Below are 11,617 nucleotides of genomic sequence, written 5' to 3' on the forward strand. Positions count from 1 at the left end.
TTGCCTGCTTCAAAACGGTTTCAAAATGGCCGTTTTCGTATTTTTTCAATCAACATCTTGTCACTGTTTCCATCCGAATGATTAATAATTGAAAACTGTATAATACTAGATATATATTGTAGGTAATACTATAATTTTGAAGGACTCAATGTTCTGTTTACTATTAGTTTTTTTTCAAAATACTATTTTTTTTGTTGCATAATGACTTGTAATATTTGCATATGACAACACTGTTCCCCGTGAAAAGGTTATTTATTAGCGCAGCTAACCATTCTGCCAATTTTGGCAACTGTCGTTAAACTGATAAGACGGTCAGTCAGTCGGTCAGTGACGATTTACAGTTGCATACTCTAAATGGTGTTGAGGGTTATTTTTAATTATTTTTATTTAATTTAATTTAATTAAGGGTATTTTTGGCGAGTTTTTGTATTTTTAATACACCCAATTTTATGTAGATATGCACAATTATGGACATGTACAAGTATGGCGTTTTTTTTTACTCTTAGTGTATGTGTTTATTTCACTTGGCTGATCGATCTCTCACGCCACCCCCCCCCCCCCCCCGTAAGCCCAGGCTCCCAGGCTCCCAGGCTAGAGGCATGACCTATCTTGATACTTGACGTCATAAACATCAGTGGAGATTTATCATCTCTCGCCTTTCAATATGAAGTAGATTCTTTAAATATTTTAGTTTTACTTATTTTACTTCTACTTAGCAGAAGATCTTTAAATGTGTTGCAGTGTATAAAACCTTGTCAAATGGTCGCGGAACACCTATTCAGAGAGATTTACTTATTGATTGTCAAGCCAACAAAGCTTCCGGAATGTCTTCAAATATTACTAATATTGAACACGCCTTTCGTTTGAGGACGTGTCACGTGACAAGCTTTAATGCATATTATGATATAGAAGTAAGTATTGGAAATAACATATTATCTAACACGTGTTTAAGTGTATCTCATTTTTCTCCACACTCAATAATTAAAACTTGTTTCAGCCTCACCCAGAAGGAAATCCACTTATATTTAATATTATTTTTATGTTTCCTGCCCTTTACATAATATTCGTGATGAATTGTAGCAAGTATGGAACATTCCTGATTATTTTGAGATATCGTAAAGAATTTTTACTAAATTAATACTAATCAAGAAGCAACTATTTCAAAATCACAAATATAGGTAGCCTTCAACTTTGTTATTAGTATACATTATTATTTTTATGCAAATGTTTACCATTATGTATGTAGTGTCATTAACAATCTGCCAGATGGGGGTTACTAACCTGCAATGATTACAACATGATTTATGACCTGCGTACTATAAATATATGTAATAGTTGGATTGACTGCTAGCTGATTTGGAAAAAAAATGTGAGAATCAAATTATATGAGGCGTCTAATTAGAAAAAGCCACAATTCAATATTTTCGGGAAACAACGTTTTTATGTTTCAAGCTTCAATTATTTGTTTTAACGTGAGATTATTTTTTCCGTTGTATTCTATGTCAAAATTAGAACCAAATGGCAATTTGTTTCAGCCAATAAACTCTTAAATGTAATAAATATAGGCAAAATAAAATTTGACGTAGCGCTATTTGTATCTCACTTTTTAATTTACTCCGCATAAGGCACATATTTCCGTGACACTGTCATGAGTTTACCAGATGCTACAGCATGGGAGACGCCCTTTTCAATATTGAACGTTCTCTTATTGGTTGACTTAAGCACGCGCGAAATCAACCAAGCTCACGGACTTTTTTTAATATGAATTTCATTTAATATGAAACACGGAACGGCTTTTTGTAATAAATCAAGACTTAAAATGAAGATCTTGGCATAAAAACAGCAAATGTCACAAAACACTTTTTTTTCAGGAGAGGGTAAAAACATAATATCTTGGTTATCAAAAGAAATTTTATTAATTTGACAATGAGAAATTATAGAGAAACCGTATATGCACTATATGAATGTAAAAAAAATATTAAATGTATTTCGGTTAAATAGATATTTAAAAAAGAATGAGTGTGACATTTGCTGTTTTTACACAATTTTTGGACATTTGTTGTTTTTATTGCAAAATTGAAAAGATCGAAATGTAAATAGTATGACTAAAACTATAATTTTATTAAATAAAATAAAGAATATATATTTCTGTTATTTTTGATCATAATACAACTTTTAATAAGGTTTGGACATATTATTTACCTATTAACAAACGACTTCAATGTTTCTAAAAAATCAAGAATTAAATATTTGAAAAAATGTTTTAATCATGTGCGGGTTAATACTGATTAGCTTCATATTATTATTATTGATTTAATTTAATAAAACACATTTTTTTAGTATCTACTTATTCCACTTTTAATAAATAAATCTGTACCGGTTTCGTCCGCCTCTGTTTTTCTGCCAACTGTTTTCAACAGTTGAAAATGTCCCTATAAGGTGGACGAAACCTATCCAGATTTATTTATTAAAAGAGGAACAAGTACTAAAAAAATGTGTTTTAATAAATTAAATCATTAACTCAATGGATTTCTACCATGAATTGATAGTTAACATGAAAAAAGAAAACCGATGAGCCTCGTCTGACACCTTCACTATCATCAAATTAAACGTTACATTTATTGGGTTTTGTAAATATTTAGCTAATTTTAAAATATTTTTTTATTAAGCTACTTTCAATGGAACTAATCCACCATATGTTGTTTTAAATGCAATCGTGACTTGCATTTGATTTTTATTCACTACATTGAATCAATCCCACAGCTTAGAGAGAAACTGAAATGTTCGCAAAGCACTTCTCCCTTACTAGCCTGGTCTATTTTGTACATTATAACTAACCTACAAATTTTTACAGAAAAATGTCAAAGTTTTAACCTATATTTCATATTAAAAAAAAAATTTTCTCCGGTCTCTTTAGATTTTATAATGAAGGGCCCAGAATTTTCCTTATTGCATCAAACTGAATAATAATGAAAGTCACCGTTATTTGGTAAAAACGTTGCATAGTTTTGTTAATTTTTCTCTTTCGAGACGTTTCAGATGTCTTGCTAGGAATATTCATGATAAAATATAAAAACAATCATTAGAAAACGTTATAAAAAGCAATAATTAAACGAATCAAGGATAATTTGACAGCTCAGACACTAAATTGTATGGAATGTATACTAACATTACTAACGCCGCCTGGTGATAAAAGTGTAGAACTACTGGACCTTTGCTGTTTTCACACAAAAATGCCTGGACTATTGCGGTTTTTAGAAAAGTGGCATATTTTCGAGAGCAGATTTGAGGGACTTATAATTTTTTTTAAAAATGTATCTTTGCACAGTTGTATGTAATCATACACAGGGAATATAGAAATGCAATAAAATGAAAATGGAAAAAAGTGGACATTTGATGTTTTTATGCCAAGATCTTCAAATATTTTTTTTCGTAGGGTTATGTCGCGTTTTGGAATTTATAGATCAATGCATATTGTGTAAAATTATACAAAGAATACGTGCGTATTTTTTTCTCGATTTTGACCAAATGTGGACTTATCGCTTTTTGGAATTAGACGCCTCATATATATTATGCTAATCTATCGGTCAGGTCAGATATATTCTGAAGGACGTTTATAAATCACCTCGTAAATCTAAAACAACTCAAGTCTAGTAGACAATAATGTAACCTACTAATTATTTTAGTTTGAAACAAAATTTAAAAATAGAATAAACTCTATACAAAATGGCAACAATTATTTTTAGTATTATAATGACGTTTGCGAATTTATCTGTTGTACATGACAATTACGAGGTTTTATGGATTGGATTGATTAAACGTATTATTGGTACAGATATACACATTGCCACATTGCAAATATACCTATTCAAAAAATAGGTAGGTATAGGGATGCGCAACTAAAAAAAGACACAATATTCGTTTTGTCTTTTACACCAACTGCAACGCTGTGGCAGAAGATAAGGGCTTGAGGCCTTTCGCTCACGGAGAAACTAAAATCCGACAAACTGATTGCTGCTTGAACTCATAAACTGGCCAATGACTGATGCTTCACACACGGCGCTACTGAAACCCACTCACAATAATAATTTCATAACCTCAACTGTCAAACCCATTGTCTTTTCTACTTCATTATAAGCCTTTTTCTGGAATATCAAGGAACTCTATTATCTCTCGAATATCTAGAACAGCCTGTAATTATACAGGCAGGAGTATTTCTCACCGTCTGCCACATACAGTGACGTCCCGTGGGGGTAGGCAGATTGAGCGTCGCTTGGGTGCGGCAGTTACCCAAGGGGTGGCAAATCGAGGAGAATCACTAGGTACCTATACAATATAAATAGCTACCTAAACTTGGTAATAACGGAAATATCTTTCTATTAAAAAAATCAGCTCACTGGTTGTTTTAACAGGATTTTTTTTCGGGTTACGATGTCTAGTTTACTTCCGTTGTTTTTGGACGTCACGTTCTTGGTGGACAGCAATGACACGTGTATACCTAATTTAAAATTTATCCAAATATGTTTGCCAGTGACTCTCGGTTTTTGAAGTTGCCAGGTGTATTTTTAAATGTACCTACCTGAAACCGTAGACTCGCAATATTGTCTATTGAAGCAGAGATGGCATTTAAATTAGATTTAGTTGTATATATATTGATTGTAATGTATCCATACAACACATTTCTTAGATATTGGAGTCATAAAAGGATGATATTATAAAGTACAGTATAAAAAAAAAACTAGCGGCATTTTGGGACTGCCTAGGGGCGGCATTTTATCTAGCGACGTCACTGGCCACATATTTTAAATTAAAAATCGGTTCGTTCATCTTTAACCTTTGACGTCTTGACACTCTTGGCTTGTTATTGCTTGATCAGTTCAGTTCAGTGCTACCAATTTTGTTAAGAAAATATGACTTATGATAGAATCTATTGATATTGGTACCACTGTTTTATGGGTGACTGGAAACTGATAGACTGGGAGACTAGCATGTCGCGTCTCTTCGGTTTCGGTCGCGGACTTTTTGAAACTGAGTGTTCCAGTCTTGCCGTCAGCGAGCCGCCATTGAAATAGATTAGCTAGATACTGGCTGGATTTTAGTTTCAGTCGCGTCTTTTTAAGTATTCTCGTGAGCGGGGAAGGCCTTATATTTCTTCAACTCGGTCACTTTAATCTTGACCGCACAGATGAACATAATATCTCTTTGATAAATAGTATACCTTGACGTTTGCCGCTCGGACGGCATCCAACGGTAGTTTCAGTAATTATACAATCAGTGAATACAAAAGGACGTACATCCGTATATCTATAAAGTTTTTATATATCACGAGTCTACATAGTTAGTAAATACCATGTCTGTACTTTTTCATTTGTTTTAATTAGATTCATATGTGTTTTATCGTGTAATAAATAATTGTAAACTATTTAAATTACTTACAGTGTTATCTTTACATCTGCAGTATATCATCATGGACATATTATTTAGATCACACTTGGCGCCCTAATTATAGTATACACTTAAAATGCTTAATTATTTAACATCTTTTATATTCTACTGATATCCATTTTTGAAGTTACACTTCTTTTGGCGCGTTTGGGAAAACAGATCAGAGTATATTTTTGGCGTGTGGCGAAGTTGCGCGCGCCGTTGCAACACATAATTTATTATTATGATTATATTCATTTCGGTCTCAGGGGTAAATGCGCATGCGCATAGTGTCATTTAGTTAGTCGTTCAATACAACCAAGTAAACAGCACGTGTTGTAAACATAACCAATGTTTCTACACTGTTAATTTATATTCATAAAACTTTATTTACATTGGGGTGTATATTTATTTTTCATTGTAAAGATTGTGTATCAGGATTTGAGGCTATATTAATGTAAGTATTATTTATGAGTAAAATTATATATCAACAAATAAATAAATTTTGTGAATATTGAGTTGGTAAATAATTCAAAAAATATTTTAAAATATGATTTTTTATTAATTCATCATGGGCACTTCTGAATCGATTATAACCGCTGTATGGCAAAAATAAGTTTTGATCCAACACAATAATTAAATTACAATTATCATGTGCTATATGAGACACAGATGAATCGCGTACGTTTTCATCAACCTAATCCACTGTAATATTAATAGACTCGGGTAACAGCTTATTTTGTTTTGTTACGCCAAAGAAATATAACTTCTAACGCGCGTACATAAGTACTGTGACACCCCCGTATGGTCCCCATTTGGGTGTGTCTTTGTGTACCTGGAGACGCCCGAATCGGTATCAAAGCCAACAAATAATAACGGCTGATTGCGAAAATAATTAAATAATGTATAATACCACTAATAAATAATATCTGACCGGCAACATTGTCCAAAAAAAACACGTATGGCAACGTCGCATTGTGCACAGCTCGCGAGTCCAACGGTTTTTTTTTTGGCGGTCAGATCGCGACAAGCAGCAAAATCGCGAACGCGTACATTTTGCGCTCCGTAGAATTAAATGATAAAAAATGTAACCATATAGTATATATTAACACCAAATAAACCTCGTCGTTTCCGAAACCATTCCAGTGTGTCAATTATCCACCTTCATCCCAAATACAGACGATAAAAAAGAAAACAAAACAAAAAGTGACAGTTGAAAAATTCACACACAAATACCAAAATGGAGGGGAGTGATAGTACATACACCAATTTTTTTATATATATACCAGTGGTCCACAACCTATTTGAAAGACAGGCCGATTTATCCATTTTTTACTTTTTCACGGGCCGCAGTAGATAAAAGTGTTGAAAAATAATGATATAATTATACTAGACATACATTTTATTATTTTTGATTTAATAGTTACATATCAGCTACTCTAATCACTCTCCACTCTGCATTACGTACATATGTATGTGCACGACAGAACTTAGTACCTATATACAAAATTAGAATTTTGTCGTAGTCAATGAAAAATTTGCTACTAAGTACTTGTTATTTTGGGTCGTAACAAATGCCAGATTGAGCCGCACGCGGCCCATTGGCCGTGGTTTTTTTTTTCTTTTGGTATTTGTGTCTTATAGGGCTCCGGGGCTTAGCCCCCTATACCTTTCATCTCTATTATTGCCGCGTGATGAAAGTCTTCTCCCTTGCGGGATGTCTGCTGTGTCTGCGTATTGGCGTGTTATGGGTAAAAAGGTAAGTTTATTTTTTCTTGTTGGCGCTCGTTCGTTTGTGTCAATGCTGGTCTTTGTGTATCGGACTGGATTATTTCCTGTTTGTTAGTCTGGCTATCAGTTTGTTGGCGTTCTTCAGCGCCATCAGTGTTTCGTTTATATGATCTAGCTGTGGTTTTTATCGGCCGTGGTTTATGCATTACTGCTAATTTATAGATTCAAGTTTTACTGATAGTCAGATCCACTTAGATATTAAGTCATTTAATTAATCTAGCTTTACCGTTGAGCATCGCCAACTATTTCTGCATTTCATCTTTTATGCATAACAACTCTTTAATTTCACTACCAACGCGAGCACTTCCAACTTATAACTGTTACAGCATTTACAAACATAATATACCATATTTTGTTAGCATCACAAGCGAAAATTTTTCCAAGGAATCTAATATCAAGGGTTGTATTCTGAGAGCAATACTAATACTACTAAACAAAGTCTATTTTAGTATGACGTACAGTAGAACATCAATTTTATTATTAATAACTCACCTATGTATTTATTTTATTATTATTTTATTACTTACGTATTTGTTGTTATTTAACTACAATTTACAGAATATATTGGTTAGTTTTTAAAAATTAATTAAGCCCTGCCTAAACGAATCCATAATAGTTTTGGTATATTTTGGGCGATACGACAAAATTGTGCACACTTTTTCATTCATATTTAATTGTTTTCTTCGGATTAAGAATACGTGATATTACACGTCATATTGTTGGTTATTTTTTTTAAATTCATTTAGCCCTGCCTGAGCCAAACTATAATAAATAAAGTTATATATGATTTAATTTCATAGTTTTAAATGTGTTATAGATATACGAGTATTTTTTGACTATTAGATATCTATCATGGCTTGATTTTTGCAGGGTTTAAATGAATTTTAAAAACTAACAAACACCATATGTAAATTGTAGTCTTATTTCAATGAAAACAAATACGTATGACTGACAAAGTTTAGCGTGCACCGTTTATGGCGGTTCTTATCAGCCTACCTCCACACTTCGCCACTGGTAAATACCAGGGAAATCATAAATGATGGGAAGTGAAATACCCAACGGGTAAGGAGTAGCAGGTTACCGATCTCGAGTAAGGAAGAACCCGGGATAACCTTAAATACGTATCAAGAATACGTCATATGTCGACGCTCATTTAATATTGGTTACTATTGCACGTGCATAATGCGTGTTTTTTTGTAGGACACTCTCACATTCAAAACTCTGCATCAAAATGTAACGTATTGAATATAGCCTATCGGAATTATATTTATTATCTGTTCTGTGGTAAATGAAGGCGTCCCCCGAAAAGGGGTCTATATGCAAAAACAAATTTGTCCAGGACTGCGGACTTTAAGAGTATATATGTGATAATAATTATGTTCATGAAAGCACTCTTTATCATTGACAATTTTTTTTTAATTTTTTATTTTGGATAATAAAATAATCATATAGACACTCTTCTACATTTAAGTGTCTACACGGTAAGGATTTTAGTATTGTAAATATCTCAAAAACTGTGGCAGATAAAATATTAAAACTTTCCAATAACGTGAGCAATGCTATATATAGACCCGTTTTAGTCAATAAAATCACTTTTTGACATGCTGTATTATATAGACCTCTTTTCCGGGGACGCCTTCAAATATATATAGGCAAATTGAGAAAAAATGTAATCATGCCAATTTTTTATATTGTGTTGTATTATAAAATGCGATTACGACGTACATGAACCCGTGGTATATATCTATCTAATAAATTTTTTTTCACGCAATATCTCTGAATTGCGTCGTACCCTGTAATGTGAAAAAAATCAGAAAACCTACCACAATTATATCGTAATAGCCTCGCATATTAGATAATAGTTTCCTAGTTCTTCTTATAATTGACGATTAGTGACACGTGTTGCTAATTTCAAGTCAAACATATCATAATTATCATTATTTTCTTGCAATATTTTATTATTCCGACTCTTATGCGATTAAAGTCATTTACCTTTTAGTTTAAACAACATATTATGACAAATTATGATATTAGGCGCATACGCATCCATATAGGTATACTAGTGGTGCACAAACGCGATTTGTTGCGGCCCAAAATAACAAGTACTTCATCACCAAATTTTTCTTTGAATATGATAAAAATTTGTGTTCCATATGTGAACAAATTATGCAGTATATAATCTGAATCGTCACTGATAGAAAACTTAATGCTATTTTTTATTACCTTTTATTATTTTCACGGGTATATATTTGAGACTGAAATTCATCTTTTTACAATGATTCACACCGTCTGTGGTACAGGTGCAGTCTATTCTTAGATTATTGTTTTCAAAACGCACATTTTAGTGTTAGTTCTCCAGGAATGTTGTTAGTTCACGACGTTTGTGAATCGATATTAAAAAATCGCTTTACAGTGAAACGGCAAATAGTTTTCAACTATAGGCGCGATGAAATTTTGGACTCGCTGGCAATCGGAGACCGAACGTCGAGGTGTAAATACGTCCATTTTTTTCGTGATGGCGACGGGGGTATTAATTCTTAAATCGTGTAAAGATGACTAAAAACGTTACCCATTTACTTTAAAAATAAAACATGTCAATGAATATATTAGTATTGTTACTAATAAAACAATAAACATAACATTAAATGGACGCATGTTGGATTTATATGACAAATTATATTTCGTTCGGCATGCGTCATTTGCACCCGCGACCCGCAATCCGCGCATCGCCTAGCCACGATCTTTTTAGATCATGCCTCAACTGAGGTATAGCCTTAACAGAAAAAATACAGTTCGATTATGAAACATTTGTTTGTGTACATACACTAAAACACTAAAAAGATATTTATTTTTTTAATTCAAAGATAAACTTACGATATTGTAAAAAATATATAATAAAATGTGAATTCGTTGCAGGGATCTTATTATTACATTTTATTTTATGGTCATATTTATTATTAAAACTTGGTTTGTTAAGTTTTAAAATTTTCACTCTTTAGATTTTTTACTAATTCATGGTTTTAATATTTTTTATACTTATCTATTTTAAAAAACATCGATTTTTAGAAAAAATATAAATGTGTATAACTTGAAATCCTTTTTATTTGGTTATATGGTTTGTATCGAAGTACTGTAAAGTATTGTAACAATTATAATAAGTTTGTTGTAATTGTTGCAATAAGTGCTATGTTTTAACAGCACCTCTTTTGGCTGTGATAAATATTAGAGCGAGATAGACAGTTTTCACTGTTTAGACGGCTAAATTACTGTAATTGCTACGATAAGTGTTCATACTACGATAAAAACCTACCCTAGATAGCTGCCGTAGCGGCCGAAACCAGTCTTGTGTATAGAATAGATGCGCTGCGACAGTCACACGGCTTGCTAATAAGCATCCGGCTTCTATTTTTTTCCGTTTGAGATAGATAGACCATATAACAAAATAATCTAACACTTATAAAATAAACATACAATTAGATAACTATGTTAATATTTTCGGAAAATTATCGAGTAGTCCGGTTCATATAATTTTCCACTTCAAGCGCTAGACACGTTCATTGCAAAATTTCATTGAAACGGTATTAATTATCGTAATATTCACTATATAAGTTTTAATATAATGCATCATAGCTCACCCTCTTCATTATTATCTTCTCTGCCTCCATTACTATCCCAATCATTGTCGTTGACATCTTCTTCAATATGTTCCCACATTTTTTAATACAATAATATATAACACTGTAGGACGTAAAAGTATTATAAATATATTTATTATGAATCAATATGTATATAGTACCTAATCAATAACTTCGATTTGCATTTATTTGTGAATAACAAACGCAGTTTTTTTACTATTTATAATATTATATTATTTGTCTCTAACACTTTTAAACGTATGCTCAATTATTGTCATATATACAATAATTATTAAGATAAAAAAATCGTCGTTTATAAAGTCACTCGATTGAAATTAAAAAAAAAAAAAACAATCCATCAATACGGTAAAAAAAAATATATTTCAATTAATACTGCGTTTTAAGCGTGTTATATCTGTAATAAAATACAGCACAATGATTCCTTTGTGAACGCAGCTAAATACAAAATCACTATCGTATGTATAAACATTATAATATAGTAAATCCAGAATTCAATATTAATAAACAAAACATTGAAATACGTGCAATTTATGTTAGTTTGCAACACTGAATTTTTAACGTGTGATCTGTATTGCAAAAATATGCACAATGATCTTTTACCGACTCTAAAATCAGCGTGAAAATAATTAAACAATTATTATTTTCTTTGGTGCATCTAATTTTTATCTCTTACGTGTTTATTGACTTGCTACTTTATATGACTTAGTTTTTGTGAGTACAGTGACTTGTATTTAAAAAAAGATTGA

The 11,617-nt window shown here is 32.0% G+C and overlaps 1 protein-coding gene across 1 annotated transcript in view; it reads right to left on the reverse strand.

The window, feature by feature from the left end:
* Positions 1-10,914, reverse strand: part of LOC147075909 (organic cation transporter protein-like) — a 124,815-nt gene extending 113,901 nt beyond the window's left edge. The window contains exon 1 of the mRNA XM_085942233.1: positions 10,851-10,914. The gene's annotated coding sequence lies outside the window, so the exon portion shown is untranslated. The remainder of the gene's footprint in view (positions 1-10,850) is intronic.
* Positions 10,915-11,617: the final 703 nt, after the last annotated feature.

Source organism: Rhyacophila brunnea, unplaced genomic scaffold (genome assembly GCF_057557595.1).
Source record: "Rhyacophila brunnea isolate RB1 unplaced genomic scaffold, BYU_Rbru_1.0 scaffold_14, whole genome shotgun sequence".
Lineage (NCBI taxonomy): Eukaryota > Metazoa > Arthropoda > Insecta > Trichoptera > Rhyacophilidae > Rhyacophila > Rhyacophila brunnea.